The 16,284-nt window shown below is 43.8% G+C and overlaps 1 pseudogene; it reads left to right on the top strand.

Annotated features, from left to right (window-relative positions):
- Positions 1–5,870: 5,870 nt before the first annotated feature.
- Positions 5,871–6,488, top strand: LOC148036101 (protein ANTHESIS PROMOTING FACTOR 1 pseudogene; annotated as a pseudogene).
- The last annotated feature ends 9,796 nt before the right edge of the window (positions 6,489–16,284 follow it).

Here is a 16,284-nt window from a genome sequence, read left to right as displayed (position 1 = left end):
CCGGAAAGGTCCTAGTCCTCAAAATTTCATTTTCTGTTTGTGACCTTTCACAGAGTATAGTAGAACGAGGTCCCCCTGATCAAAGTTGCACTGTTTGACATGCTTGTCAAACCACATCTTTCGTCGTGCCTTCTCACAAATCAGAGCATGGGTGGCTAAGAGTCGAGTCTCCGTGAGATGCTCCAACTCCACTAAGCAGTTGGTCCAAGCTTCTCTTCCCTCCCAACTCTCCTGAGCTGCTATCCTTAAGCTAGGGACAAAGAAATATAAGGGTAGAATGGTCTCCATTCCATAAGTTAGCCTAAAGGGCGTCTGTCCTACAGCCATCTTATAAGCTGTATGATAGGCCCACAAGGCCGCCATCAATTTATTATCCCAGTCTCTTCGTGATGTGGATACTATTTTAGTAAGCACGTTGATTAGGATTTTATTTGTGGACTCTGCTTGGCCATTTGCTTGAGGGTAGTAGGGCGAGGACCTTCTATGAATGATTAGGAAGGTTGAGATCAGGTGGGATATCGCTTCATTAATGAAGTGCATGCCCTGATCACTCACTAATTCGATTGGACAACCAAACCGTGAAAAGACCTGCTCCCACAGGAACTTCATAGTGGTTCTAGCATCGTTCTTTCTAGTGTCTCTTGCCTCTGCCCACTTCGTAAGGTAATCAGTTGCTATAATGATGTAGCATGCCTAGGAGTACTGTGCCGCAGGACTGATAGGTCCAATGAAGTCAATGCCCCATTTTTCGAAGGGTTGTCGAGCTATTACGGGGGTCAACTCCATCTTATCCTTGTGCATGGGCACCTTAGTCCTCTCGCACTCATCGCAGTGTTTGACAAACTTAGCAGCATCATGGAATACGGTGGGCCACCATAGTTGGGATTGTAGCACCTTACGGGTGGTCATGTCCCCACTAAAGTGTCCTCCGACTATCCCGCCATGCACTTCTCTCAATACATCGTGCATCTCGCACTCACACACACATCTACGCAACAAACTATCTTTTTCTAACCTATAAAGTTGGCCGACAATCAGTTGGTATGGCTGGATTTTTAAGATAAGTCTCCTTAGCCTGGCTTTCTCAATAGGTCTCTCAGGCAGACCGTTCTCTAGCACTTGAACTACATTATCGGCCCAATATGGTGTCAAATCAACCCTAAACAAGTCTCCTTTGCTAGACAGGCCAAAGAGATGAGCATTCGATAGGTCGTCAGGTATGCCTTGTCCTACAGCCTCTCCTATGGGTATGCGGGACATGTGATCAGCCATGTAGTGCTATTTTCCCTTGTGTACAACCACAGTAAAATCAAATTCCAACAAGAGAAGTAACCATCTCACTATGTGACCTGTAGCGCATGGCTTGTTCACAAGATAAAGCAAGGCTTGATGGTCAACGAAAAAGACGAAGGGTGTGGTCAACAGATAATGCCTAAATTTCTTTACAGAAAACACCATGGCTAACCCTTCCCTTTCTGTAGTGGAATAGTTCATCTCCGTTTCGGTGAGCTACATGCTAGCAAAACTCATAGGGTAATCTAGATTATGTTCACCAGGCTGGTATAGAACAACTCCAATAGCAAACTTAGAGGCATCTATGTGTACATTTAATGTTATGCTCCAGTCTAAGGCTCGTAAGATTGGTGCAGTGGTGAAAGTCTTCTTCAACTGTTCATATGCATGCTGGCATTCCTCAGTCCACTCGAATATGATCAGTAGCTTATACAATGGTCTAGCAATCAGCTCGTAATTCAGTACAAAGCGCCGGTAGTATCCCATATGGCCTAAGAAACATTGAATGCCCTTGTAGTTAATGGGTGGTGGTAGGTCGACAATGACCTTGACTTTTGAGAAGTCGGTGGCAATGCCATTCCTTGACACTATGTGCCCTAGGATACATCTGTGCTTCACCCAGAACTGGCACTTTAAGGGGTTCAACAAGAGGTTGTATAACCGACACCTTTCAAAGACAGCTCTCAACTTTTCTAAGTGTTTGGCCCAACTAGAGTGTATGCATAAGTCGTCCACGAACACCTCTAACTCGTGCCTAAGCATATCTTTGAAGATGGTGCACATTAATTGTTGGAAGGTTGTAGGTGCATTCATTACCCCAAAGGGCATAACGATGTAGGCGAATACACCCCACTCCGTGGTGAAGGCAGTCTTGTCCTTGTCGTCAGGGTGCACTTGCACTTGATTATAGCCAGAGAAGTCATCCAAGAAGCTGTAGGCTTCTTTGCTTGCCACCCTCTCCAGCATGTGCTCGGTATACGGTAAGGGGTAGTGTCCCTCTTCGTAGCGGCATTAACTTTCTTGTAATTCACGCACACTCGAATTTTACCATTCTTTTTCATGATGATCACTATGAGCGATACCGAATCCGTGTGCTCAATATCATATATAAATCCAGCCTCCATGAGCTTATCGATTTCTTCCTTCATTGCATGGGAGTGTTTGGGATTCATAGGGTAAGGTCGATGCTTTGTTGGCACCACATCTGGAACCATTGGGATATTATGGGTCACAACCCTGGATCGAATCCTTTAAGTTCCTCCAAGGACCAGGCAAACACATCGACATACTCTCGTAGGAGAGCAATGTGTTTAGCCTCCTCATCGTTGGTCAAGTCATCAGCAATAAACACAGGTCGAGGCTTCTCGCCTTCCCTTGCCAAGTTGACTTCCTTGACCTTGGAGGGTCCCTCAATTGGCTCACTAGTTTGCCCTTGCCTCTTTGCTCCCAGCAGAATCACCACTCTATCACCCTTCTTAAACCTTGTGAAGCGCTTGGGGAGATCTTGCGGCTTCTTTTGCCTCTCTGCTTCTGAGTCCTTAGTTCACTTCCTAGCTTTCTCCCTTAGCCGTCTGCGCCTTAGGTGGACTGGTAAGTCCCCCTTGGTGCATCTGACCTTAGAGGGTTGGGGTATTTCGGGATCACTCTCCGTACTGACTTCAGACTCTGAGTTAAACTCACATCCCTTGCTTGAGGAAGGAGTTTTGCCAGGGGGTTGTAATTCAGTAGGTGTGTCCGTCTTAAGCACTGGAACTACCAATGGTTGCACCACCCCTACCTACTCGTAATCCATGGCTCCTATGTGCTCCAACCAGGATCTATCGCACTCCATCTACATGACTCCTCTTTCATTCCAGCCTGCCCTTTCCCTTCTAGGCCTAGAGTCTGCCTTGATCTGTTCGATCGCTCTTCCTTCAGTGTCATATTCTATCATGTCTAACTCTTCTTCATTCTCGTCTCCAATAGAGCGGCAGTCCTCATATTCCTCATCATCAGAATCTTGCCCCTCTGACTGCTCGTCATCCCCCAGGTTTTCCTCTCCAATCGCCTCTTTGTCAGTGACTGAAGCCCAATTGTATAATAAGTTAAGATCATGAATTTTGGTCCATTTCCACTCAGGCCTAGCCAAGAGATCACTTAGGGGTTTTAGATTAGCAGCCATGTTGCCCTTCAGTTTATCGGTCAGGCACTCTATGATTTCCTGAAGCTCGAGCTTGTTGGTGGGGACATGGAACGAGACCGTTTTCCTTAGGTTACGTGTGCTTCTTGCCATCATGCAGAGTGACACGATGGTCTCCCTTGCTGGCTTGCTTGGTGATTTAGCAGCTTGCCTATATAGCTCTTCCTCATCTGAGAACGGTAGGTCAACCATTGCCAAGACATGCATCCAATCCCGCTCGTCCTCAGGGCAAGGGATGTACTTGGTCAATGACCCATAGGGTTTGCTTTCCTGTGCATCACCTTTTACCATGAGATAGCATCTAGGTCGGCTAGGGTAGTCTTCTAGGTATCCATCTCAACCCTCACCGCTTCTATTCTATTCCCCAAGAAGATGAGATTGTTCCCCCAATCTTCAATAACTCGTCGTTCCTCATCCAGGGACAGCCTAGCAGTATGTCATAGTCCACTCCCTTCATGACAATGAAGTTCACTCGCGCGTTCCTCATCCAAGGTCGGCCTAGCAGTATGTCGTAGTCCACTCCCTTCATGACAATGAAGTTCACGGAAAACTGCACCCCTGCGACCTTCATGGCCAGTTCTTTAGGACCTCAAATAGTCCGACCTTCATTCCGTTGGCCAATGTGACATTGAACCTAGCCGTTTCCACAGGTGGATTTCCCCAGGCTTGTATAACTGCGTGACTCAAGACACTGACATCGGCGCCTATGTCTACAATTCCTTTTCGTGTTGCATCTCCCAAGGCTAAGATAGGTAAGACTACATGCATCTCCGTGCCTTCGCAGAAAGCATTGATGTGGAGTGACCTTGGAACTGAATGTAGCGTTAGGCTTGGAATTTGTGTGACTATGTCCTGATCTTGCAAGTCAGTGGCAGTATGCTCCCCTCTTCCCTCCACCCAATGCTTTAATTCTTGCCATAAGGGAGGGTGTTACCAAAGCAGATCTCCTAGGCTCATGGTTTTACTAGGGTGGTTACTAAAGTGTTGAGGAGGTTGCTGGGTGGTTTCCTTCCTCCTTGGTTAGCATTCTTTGGCCATATGTCTTGGTTAGCTTGCTAACATGCTTCTTCTTGGTCTTGCCTTTGTGGCATCTCACGTTGTCAAGCGTTTTTCTGAAAACTGAAATCCCCTAGTCAAATTGTAGTTAGGTTTGATTTTTGCTAGCTTAGTTGTTTGTGTGACACTTTGTTTTATTCTTTCGTAGTTGGATTTCTTGTGTTTGTTTAACCTAGGTTTTGTTTCTGTCATTTTGTTTGATTTGTTGAGTGTGAAACTTGATAGCCTTGGTCGAGCTTGGTATTTTTTTGAACAGGATAAAGTTGGAGTTTGCTATTAGATACCGAACATTGAGGAACTAGGTATGTATTCTTGTCGAGACTTTTGCACATCACAGGGATTATGGGTTCACGAGCACTTCACGTTGCACTTATTGATGCACTGCACTCAGGGGTCGTCTCCTGTCCTTATCAAATACTTCCATGCCATGGGTTGGGGATTATGCACTCTTGCACCACCATTGAACACTAGCACGGCATGAGGTCTGTTGCAACTATATGCAGTAAATCTTAGATGCACGCGCACATGAGAGAGCACCTGTCATTGAGCACGCACGTTTCTCGCACACACCATTTGGGATGTTCATCACAAAGTTAGGAACCTCTGGTTGAGAGTATAAGGTGGTTGGGAGAGTTCGAGGGTCGTGAAGGACGCCATCAATTGTGAGACGGGTTGTTCATATTTGGTCAACATCTTGAGGACCATTATTTTCTAGAGTGTTGGAGAGATTATGGGTGGGTGGAGCGGAGTATGTCATATCTTCTTATGAGAGTTGAGAGGTGAGGATAATGAATTATAAATTAATAAGAAATTTTGTTTGCATTTTGCATGACGCATGATCACATCTAGATAGGCTAGGCACGATTCTTCAATGCATACATTATTTTGTGTGTAGCATGGATTGATTAATTGCATATCATAGATCAATTGCATGTATGGTTGTGCACGAAGTTCCTTCCAAATCATATTTCTACTAGGCCACATTGCATGAAAATAAAATTCCAAGAATGGTTTCGCTCCTAGCATTTAGAAGGATGCAGTTGCTCAGGTTGAAACATGAATTTTGGGCACAGGAAAAACCATTACCTCACAGAGATTTAGAGGGACCGGTTCACTAGGATTACTCTAGAGAATTGGTCTGTCACTTTGAAGGGCAACTCAAAGCCTAAGCTCAATCAATCTCTCGTTGATAAGACTTACAGAACAAGAGAAACTATCTACATTTGTGAGGAAGTTTGGATGGAGATCCGTGCAAAAGCTATCACAATTCTATGTTCTTTTTTGCTGGATGGAGTTATTCCTAGTAGTGTTGTCTTTGATGAAAAGGATGATGATCTAAATTATGCATAGCAAGAAGAGAGGCAAGACAAACAAGAATACCAAGGGTGATTTAGTGGGCTCATATCTGGACTTCAGATCATTGAAGACTGTGCAAAGGTTTAAGATCATGTTTTGTGATCCTCGTGCGAGCTGTACAAGGATTGTTCTGCGCGACAATGCATGCCAGGGTCTGCTTCGAGTTCATGGAAGACCAGCTGTAGCCTATGATCAGCAGGGTCTTGTATTTGCTGTAGCTATGGAGGGAGGATCCATTAAGCTTTTTTATGCTAGGTCATATGACAAGGGACCATTTGACACGTTCCTCGTTGGTGGTGACACTGCAGAAGTGTCAGGAATGAAGTTTAGTAATGATGGAAAAATGATGCCCTTATCGACTACAAGTAGCCATGTTTATGTGTTGGATGCCTACAATGGCAAAAAGATGGGCAGGATCAATTCAATGGATTTCCACTACACAGAGGATTTGTTAGTGACGGCTAGCGATGATGAATCCATCCGTTTATATGATACAACAAATGCAACGCTTGTAAAAATGGTTCACAATAAAAAGTATGGTGTTAGACAAATTTGCTTCACACATCACACCAGTGCGGTTCTCTATGCATCTAAGAATGACTAGGATGATTCTCTACGGTATCTTTCACTGTATGACAATCGCTTTCTTCGGTATTTTAAGGGCCATCATGACCGAGTTGTGTCACTGTGCATGTCTCCTAAAAATGATTGCTTCATGTCGGGCTCATTAGACCATATAGTTCGACTATGGGGCTTGCTCATCCATGGCACACCTTCAAAGAGCCCCTTACGACCATATGATGGCAGACGACTTCGAATTCATGGACTTTGATGACGACGTCAATGCTTTCCCGGATCAAATGCGAGAGGAAGAACTGGGATCAGACTCAGATGACGAGTTCGAGACGGATTATTGACACACAGAGAGCAAAGAGAGAGAGTAGAGGAAGGTGGCAGTAGTTGCTCGATTCATGATGGTGTTCCGATTCTGCAGGGCTTCCCAAGGTGAAATGGAATAAGAAAGGGTTAAAAGGTAGCAAAGTCGTTTTGACAGAAGCCGTAATGGAGGACGCCTTGTCTGTGTTGATGTTGCACGTGTGTGAGTCAGAGTTTTAGTTTCCAAAGACATGAACCATCTCACGAGCCAAAAAAACGTGTCAAGAAAAGCATGGAGTTTTTAATAGCTTTAAAGGCTATTTTATAATTCTTAAGCTTTTGAAGCTTAAAAAAGTGTGCCTTAGCGTGTAGACGTTTCACCTTGTAAAAAAGCTTAAGGCTTTTTGGAAAAGCAAAAGTTTGTTCAACGTAAGGGTGGATGTAAAAACTATAAAAGGAGAGGAGAGTGGAGAGTTAAGGCCCCCCCTTCCCTTGTATCTTCTTGTCATCTTGTGAGAGATGTGAGAGGAGGGTCGCATGCGAGAGATTTTTGGACATGCTATTGTGGAAAAGGAAGAAGTTAGACTTTGTGGTGCCAAGCTTCAGATCAAGGCTATTAAGGTATGAGAATATAATTTATTTGGTTGTTGTCAAAATTTTGGATACTTTCTTTGTGAATTGTCTTGTGTGGTTGTGAGTTTCGTCGAATATTTACATTTTCCAAGTTGAAGTTGTGTATTTGACAAAGTCAAATACCCTAACCGACACTCCTTTACATCTCGTTATCGGGTTGTGAGTGAGGCTAGTTCTCAATCACCGGTCGCGTAACAACGTGGTGTGGGTGCGTTCCCCGATTGAGGTCGCAATGGTGAAACGGGTGTACTCACACTAGAGAGGTCTTCCACTCGGTCTTCCAATATGGGCTCTACATCTTTAAGGTGTTCCTGGGCATCCTTGACCCACTCCTTGACTTTGGCTATAGCCTCGAGTTGCCGTCTGGGGTGGGGGTATTCCCCTACCTTGGCACTCCCTAGTTTTACTGACCTAGGAGCTAAGGTCTCTGGCTCTCCATTAGTGACCCTCTTTCCTGTCACTAGAGTTGTAGCTTCCTCAGTCTTAAGGGTAATCCTTGCATCTCTTCTCTTTCTCCTTCTCCTCTGGCTTTTCTTTCCCAACGAGGCTGCATCCAGGTTACTTGGCCCAGGCAATGAGATGCCTGTTTGTTTTGTATGTGCTCGTGTCATGACATGCAGTGGGATGGGCGTATCCTCACTGCCAAAGGTCTCCACACCAAACAGCCCCAAGGGTATGGAGGGCACGTTGGTCAAACTAGTTGATGGTTTTTGTCTAGGAGAATTAGGAAATAGGTGTGTGATTCCACACTCAGTGCATCGAAGGTTAGCTTTGTCCTTGTTTCCCTATTCCCTTTCCGGGCAGCCTGATGAAATATGGCCTAGATGATCGCAAGTCCAACATGAGATTAGATCTTGACTTGGTCCTCCAAAGCCTCTGCCTCTTTCTGTACCTAGCGCCATTATCGGTACTGGTCGATAGTCCATCAGGATTGGGTTGCCTTCCTCATCATAGGAGATGTATGGGTTCACATAGGTTTACTCTTCACTATGTTCTTCCATATAGTGAACAGGAGTGTCACTCAGTGGTTGGGTTACATAGGGCCCTAGTGGTCTGGGTATGCCTATTGGGTTCATCTCTAGCCTAGGAATGGCCGGTCTTGCATCATTTGGTGCTAGAAGTGTCAATTGCGCTCCCTTGCCAAAGAGGTTAGGTGGCCTATTGCCTAAGTATGGAGGGTTGTATTGCTGCACATATGGGAATATCCTTGGCAATTTGCAATGTAATGCGTCATGATCGAACCTAGCACAGTTCGAGCACGGCCTAGATCTAGGATCTTGGCACTCGGCTGGGAGGTGGTTTCCACTACAGTGTATACACTGCACATGCGACCGCACATGCTTCCTCATCTGTTCTTGCAATCGTGCAAGCTCCATCCTTACCCCAGCCAGCTCCTGGCCTTGGTCAACACCCTTTCCCTTATTCCGTATGCTAGAGTTCTCTCTCTCTCCTAAAGCTGTTATCCGCTCTGGAGCTCTCTGACTTGTGCTTCCCGACTGGTGTTCCTCATGCTTCACTCCCAAGCTGATCGTCCACCCTTATTGCCTCTTCAAAGACTCTAGCTAACACGTCTTGGTGTAGAGTGGAGTTACTAGCCAAAGCCTTGTAGAGCTCCTTACTTCAAATTCTATTTATAAACATGGTAGAAACATCCTTCTCGTCAGGTCGCTCATTGGCAGGGATCCTCTTGAAGAGGCTACGCACATGAGTGACATAGTCTCTTATGTCTTCCTTTTCCCTCTGACTAACATTCATCAACCGGACGATGAGATTGTCAAAGTACCCTGCCTCAGAGAATCCCTTGATAAAAAGGTCTTTAAGACGGGCAAAGTTTGTGCGCTCAGCTGCATCTAGACTAGTGTACCAAATTCTCCCCTTATCACCTAAACATAGCCCAAGAGCTTGAGAGCGTTGTGCAAGGTCCGTGAGACCGTTTGCTTCGCAAACTTGTTCAAATTGCTCCACAAAGCTATATGGGTCATTGCTAGGTTCATACTTGTCCAACTGCTTTGCTACAATAGGGATCCTAGTTTGCCCCTTGCGTGACCCCTAATCTTGAGAGTAATGTTGCGGCTAAGGCTATTGCGCTCTGCTCAACGGACGTATTGTCCATGAGCCGCGTGGCTACAAGTTCACTCAATGATAAGTCACCCTCTGCTGCTCGCTCTCTCTCTGCATTTGGTCTTGCTTTGGCTGCACCAGCCACGGCTAGCACATGCTGGGCCTCGTACATATCTACATTTTGTTGGAGTTTCCTTGCTTTTTGCTCGTGGTTATAGGCAATTATGCTCTCTAGCGCCTTTCTAATCGCCTTTCTTTCCTCTTCTAGGTTTGCTACCACATCCTCTACTAGCCTGCCCTGAACTACCATCCTAGTCAACAAGTCGTACTCATTGACTAACTCCTGCACTAGGACTCGGAATTCCCCCAAGTCTAGTCGGTCCTCTCCTTGGTCCGCCTTGTGATGCTGAGATTGCTCCCACTTCTAGCTCCACAAGGTCGTCGATCAATTTGAGTAGCTCCGGCATCATCCGATAATCTATGTTCTGGATCTTCGTGTACTCTTAGGGTCCTATCGATGGGGCTCTCAGGTTATCGGAGCCCAGTTGGGCATGCCACTACCTCTCCACTCTCTTCTCACCTCTGATCATCTATGGCTAGCTCAGGGCTTCATATTTTCAACTTCATCTTCAGTCAAGTTTGTGACTGCCATAGCCAGACAGGACATGCTATACTTGGAGCTTTCATATCTCATCATAGAGGTCATATCGTTGGAAGCTTCCTTCTAAAGAGTTGTGCCTTTGCTCAAGACAAAGCTTCCTATCATATGACACCTTGATGTTAAGCCTCCATTGATTCAACATTCCGCCTGCAACATGTCGATGTTCAGAATTGTGCCCAGTGCTATCATACTGATGGCACACTGCGTGTAGGCCACGATTCATCGTGCCACTATAGGGCTTTGGAAGCCCATGAGACAAGCTTCATTTCCATATAATTTTTTAAAAAAATGATCAAGTATCCAACTCATAGAGAACAAAAAGCCAGGGATGTCTAGAAACCCTAATGCAAACTCCATAGCCAACTTCTCAAAAAGCTTCAATTTTCTTCATTTTCTCACTCCTCTCGGTACACTGAAGTTACTGCCACTTTGATTTGAAGATTCCAACAAGGAGGGAAATTTGTGAAGAACTTGGAAGATTTGGAGATGAAATCAACACCAAGTTCTTCATTGCTACAATATTAAGCTCATTTTCCACTACATTCTCTTAGCTCAATCTTTGCCACTCAAAGATCTGCTGTAACACTCAAGCCTCAAGGAGGGGAGTTTGGAAGATTTGGAGAAAATTGGAGTAGATATTTGAAAGTTCTTAAAAACCTCAAGTCCAACAAGGCAAGAAACACTTAGTTTGTCATAACTAGTATCTCTTGATACTACTCATCTAGTGTCTCTTAACACGTGCTTGTTATCACATTTAAGATCATTTCTTCTACTGAGAATTTTGGAGCTGATTTGCTGTTGTTCCTGCAAATCCAACATGGGAAAAGACTCTCCAACAACTCGTTTCAAAGGAGTCAGGTTTCACACTTGGCAAACCCGCATCAAAATCATCCTGATGAAGAAGGGCCTATGGGCCATTACCACTGGAAAAGAAAAGAAGCCTCGTGATGTGGACCTGGTAGTCACTTGGCAAAAGAATTATGATAAGGCTCAGGCCATTATCAAACTGAAGATAGATGATAGCTACACCCACCATGTGTGGATAACTATGATACTTCACATGTTACATGAAAGAGACTTGACACCTTGTTTGGTACACAGTCTATGTCATCAAAGTATGGTCTCTTGATTGAAATTTTCAGGCTTGACATGAAGTCCAACACATCACTTGCCACACATCTAAATTACACGGAAGGACTTCTAACCCAGCTTATAAGAATCAACATTAAATTGGAAGAAGATGTTTGCATTGGTGTTCTACTTAAAAGCTTACCTCCTGAATATAATAATGTATCAATAACCTTAATCAATATGCCAAACCCTAAGCTTGTTGATATCCAAACATCACTATTAGAGGAGGAAAATAAGCTAAAAACTAAGAAAGAACCAAGCATCTCTAGAGACGAACAAGCATTATATGTTAGCAATAGGTACAAAGGCAAGAAGAACCAGCTTTTCTACGACTTTTGCAAAAGGACCGGACACACTGAGAAGTTCTGCCATGCCAAAAAAAGGTCCCGGAAGGCCTATCTTCCTGCAGTTAAAGAAGGAGAAGACCATGGAGCAAAGGAAGAAGAAGAAGAAGAACACGACAAGGAGAAGGAAAAACCTCATTAGTCCTTCTATTGGGATAGACTTTTTTAGCCTTGTATTGCCTAGCCCTAATGCTTCGGACATAAACTTGTAAACTCCTCATGTAACCTTGTACTATAGCCTTTGTATACTTTGTGAGGCCCCTATTACAGCCTCTGGATGTCCACCATGTTTGTGGTACCCACACTTATCCTTTTTTGTGATAGCCTCTGGTGTTTTGCCATGTCTATGGTGTGCCCACACTTTGCAGGTGTTGCTTTCACTAAAGCCTATATATGCTTTGTACTTCTGGTTGTGATTGAGAAGGGGTGTTGATATGTTTGCAATCACACCTACTTCAATATCTTTGGAAGGAGTAGTGAGGGCTCAAGACAAGAATCCCATAAGCACAGAAGGAGGATGTGCTACCTAGACTTTCCTATAAAGCATTGTACTTGCTTGTCATTTTCATATGAGATGAATACAATGTCATTGTCAGTCTTATACACAAGAATGAGTTTATGAGTCCAAGTCTCAATCTTGGAACCTAATTCACTTGTGTAACAGGTCAAGTCCTTGTCTTTGTCCATGTCATCATGATCGTAATATTCATCTTTCATCCACCATAGCATCTATCATGCTCTAGACCTTGCATCTTTTGCAGACTCAAGGAGAGCCCTCAATGCCAATCTACACGTTGGCTAGGAATGCGCAGAGAAGACCCAATCTTGTCATACTCCAAGTACCAAACAACAAGTGAGGGCTCCATGAGATCTTAAAGCACCTAATCGACAAGTTAGCTGGTAGCCCATCAACAAAAATTAAACCACTTGAAGATATCTTGAATGAACCTAAGTGGTGATGGACCAAAGTGCACAACTTAAAATTTTGATGTACAATGGGACCTTAGTCACTGAGACAAGAAGGACGAGACATATCAAGACTTAGGAGATGATGAGTAGTCGGACGAACAACGAATATGAGGATTGATGTTCCTTTAGTTGACGATAGTGAAGGGAAAATTAACACGATAGGATACGACACTGAGGGACGGTTGATAGTGCAAATACGAACATACTCCAAACCACGCAAGGGAAATGCCTTTAGAATCAAAAGAGGAGTCATGTGCATGGATTGCGATCACACATAGTTGGTGCACGTAGGTGCAATAGACTTTGAGCAAGTAGGCCTAGCCCAACCAAGTGCCACACCATTGCTTAGGATGGATACATGAGCTACAACCACTGGGATCGACTCCCTCCTCTAGCAAAGATAGAGAGTTGGATTCCGAATCGGAAGTAAGCTCAGATAGTGATCCCGAAATACCTTGACCTTCTAAGACTAGGCGCACCAAAGGGGACTTACCTGTCCACCTTAGGCATCGAAGGTTAAAGGAGGAAAGAAGGAAATAGCCTAAGGACACATAGGTAAAGGAGCATAGAAAACCACAATGCCTACCAAAGAGATTCACTAAGCTCAAAAAAGTTGATAGGGGTAGTGATCTTGCTTGGCGCCAAACGCCAAAGGCAAGCAAGTGAACCAATAGAGGAACCCACCAAGGTCAAGGAGGTCAATTTAGCCAATGAGGGGGAGACACCTTGACATATCCTTATAGCCGCCGATGACTTGATCGATGAAGAGGAAGTAAGTCTCATTGCTCTTTTGCAAGAACATATAGACATCTGGTCCCTGGAGGAACTCAAAGGGGTAGATTCGAGTGCCGTGACCCACAATATACCCATGACACTCGATGCAACACCCGGTCAAGTAGTGATTGCATCCCATGAATCCAAATCATGCTCACACTATCAAGAAAGAAATTGATAGTGTGAGCATGATTTGGATTCATCTATGAGATTGAGCATACAAACATAGTCATTGTACTAAAGAAGAATGGGAAGATCAGAGTGTGCATCAACTACAAAAAGGTAAACTACTATGAAGAAAGAGAATTATCCATTGTCGTACACCGAGCACAGTGGTTGGTAAAGAGACCTATAATTTATTGGACGACTTCTTGGGGTAAAATCAGGTGCAAGTGCACACTGACGATAGGCACAAGACCGCCTTTGCCACTGAGTGGGGAGTCTTTGCCTACATAGTCATGCCCTTCGGGTTGACTAACACACCATAGCTACCTTCTAGAGGCTCATGTGTGCTATATTCAAGGATATGCTTAAGAAGGAGTTAGAGGTTTTCATCGACGATCTGTGTGTTCACTCCACTTGGAAGGAGCATGTAGACAAACTCTGAGCTGTCTTTAAACGATATCGATTATATCGTCTCTCGTTGAACCCCTTAAAGTGCCAGTTCTAGGTGAATCACGGATGCATCCTAGGGCACGTGGTGTCAAAGAACAACATTGCCACTAACTTCTTGAAAGTTAGGACTATTTTTAATCTTCCACCACCAACTGATTACAAGGGAGTTCAGTGCTTCCTAGGCCATACAGGGTATTATCGGCAGTTTGTGTTGAACTGTGCATTGATTGCTAGACATCTATACAAGTTGTTGATTATATTCGAATGGACCAAGGAATGCCAATGCGCATATGAGGAGTTGAAAAAGGCTCTAACCATTGCACCAATTCTATGAGCCCCAGACTGGACAATCACTTTTCATACACTTCTAAGTTCATTGTAGGAGCGTGTTTTGCCAACCTGGTAAACACAACTTAGACTATCCTATGAGCTTTGCTAGCAAACAAATCACATATACATAAATGAATTATTCAACAATGGAGAGAGAGGATTTAGCCATGGTGTTTGTTGTAAAGAAGTTTTGGCATTATCTTTTGGCTATGCCTTTTAGCTTTTTTGTTGACCATCAAGCCTTGCTATACCTTGTTAATAAACCGTGTGCTATAGGATGCATAGCTTGATGGTAACTCCTACTCTTAGAATTCGACTTCTCTATGGTGCGTAAAGGAAAGTAGCATTATATGGCTGACCATATGTCTCGTATCCCCATGGGAGAAGCTGTTGGACAAGGCATTGCAAACAAACTACTTGACGCCCATTTATTCAGCCTATCCAGCAAAAGAGATTTGTTTAGAGCTGATTTGACGCCTTATTGGGTAGATGACATAGTCCAAGTGCTTGAGCATGGACTTCTTGATTGACCAATAGAAAAAGACTGACTTAGGCGACTCATTCTCAAATCCAACCTTATCAGTTGATAGCAGACAAACTCTATCGACTAGGGCAAGATGGATTGTTGTGCAGGTGTATGTGCAAGCATGAAATGCACAACGCACTTGCAGAGGCACACAACGGAATAGCAGGAGGGGATTTCAGCAGAGACACAAAAGCTTGCAAGGTGCTACAGTCTCAGCTATGGTGGCCTACTCTTTTCTGAGATGCAACATGATTCATAAAGCACTGTGATGAGTGTCAAAGGACCAAGGTACCATTTGCAAGGACAAAATAGATTTGAGTCCAATTATTGCAAGGCAACCATTTGAGAAATGGGGAATCGACTTCATTGGGCCAATCAATCCCATAGCACAATACTCACAAGTGAAATACATCATTATTACCATAGGCTATCTCACGAAGTGAACAGAAGCACAAGCTACAAGAAATAATGATGCTAAGACCACTGCCAAGTTCCTTTGGGAACAAGTAATCTCAAGATTTGGTTGTCCCATCAAACTCGTTAGCGACCAAAGCACACACTTCATCAATGAAGTGATTACTCATCTCCTTTCCACCTTTCTAATTATCCATCAAAAATCCTCACCTTACTCTCCTCAAGCTAATGGCCAGGCTGAGTCTACAAATAAAATTCTAGTAAACGTCTTGACCAAGGTAGTCTTTGCTTCACATAGCAACTAGGATAACAAACTCATGGCAGCCTTATGGGCCTACCGCCACACAGCTTATAAAACGGCTATGGGACAGACTTCCTTTAGGGTAACCTACGGTACTGAAGCAATTCTACTTGTAAAGTTCTTCATTCCTAGCTTGAGAATCTCTCATCAAGAGAGATAGGATGGAAAGGAGGCATGGATAGAACGCCTATCGAAAACTCGACTTCTAGCCACCCACGCACTAATACGAGATGTTGAGCTCTAGAAACCTATCCTTACACAATAGAAGCATGCATGAATGAAGCATGAAAAGAGGTTCATGTTGGTTATCACTCTCATTATTTCTCTTGACACTTGTACCATACTCTATTGCACACTTAAAATTGACAAAATCTATTTAGTCATAGCTAGTAGGGTTCAATCAAAATCTAAGTGATAATTTTTAAAGGATGTTCCAAATAAATACTTATTTCAGTCCGTAAGAGTTGAACATAAGAAGGATACCATTGTTCTACTAAAGGATGATAAACATACAGCATTGTACAATATATAAACATCATATAGCAAGCATTTTTGTTGGAGATGGATGAGGGAAACTATGGCTATGTTCACATCTTATTGTGTTCTTGTCAAAGAAGGTACCTATTGATGTTGCTCTTATTCTATGTAGACCCTTTAACAAGGAAGAATTGGAGTATGTAATGAAAAGGAAAATGTGTAAGAAGGCTTCATATGTTGATGCTCTTCCCTCAAAGTCCCTTATAGCTACATGGGATGATTGGTGGC

Source organism: Lygodium microphyllum, chromosome 5, assembly GCF_053477565.2.
Source record: "Lygodium microphyllum isolate KBCC chromosome 5, Lygodium_microphyllum_v1.1.10, whole genome shotgun sequence".
Lineage (NCBI taxonomy): Eukaryota > Viridiplantae > Streptophyta > Polypodiopsida > Schizaeales > Lygodiaceae > Lygodium > Lygodium microphyllum.
This window is presented reverse-complemented; position numbering and strand designations above follow the sequence as displayed.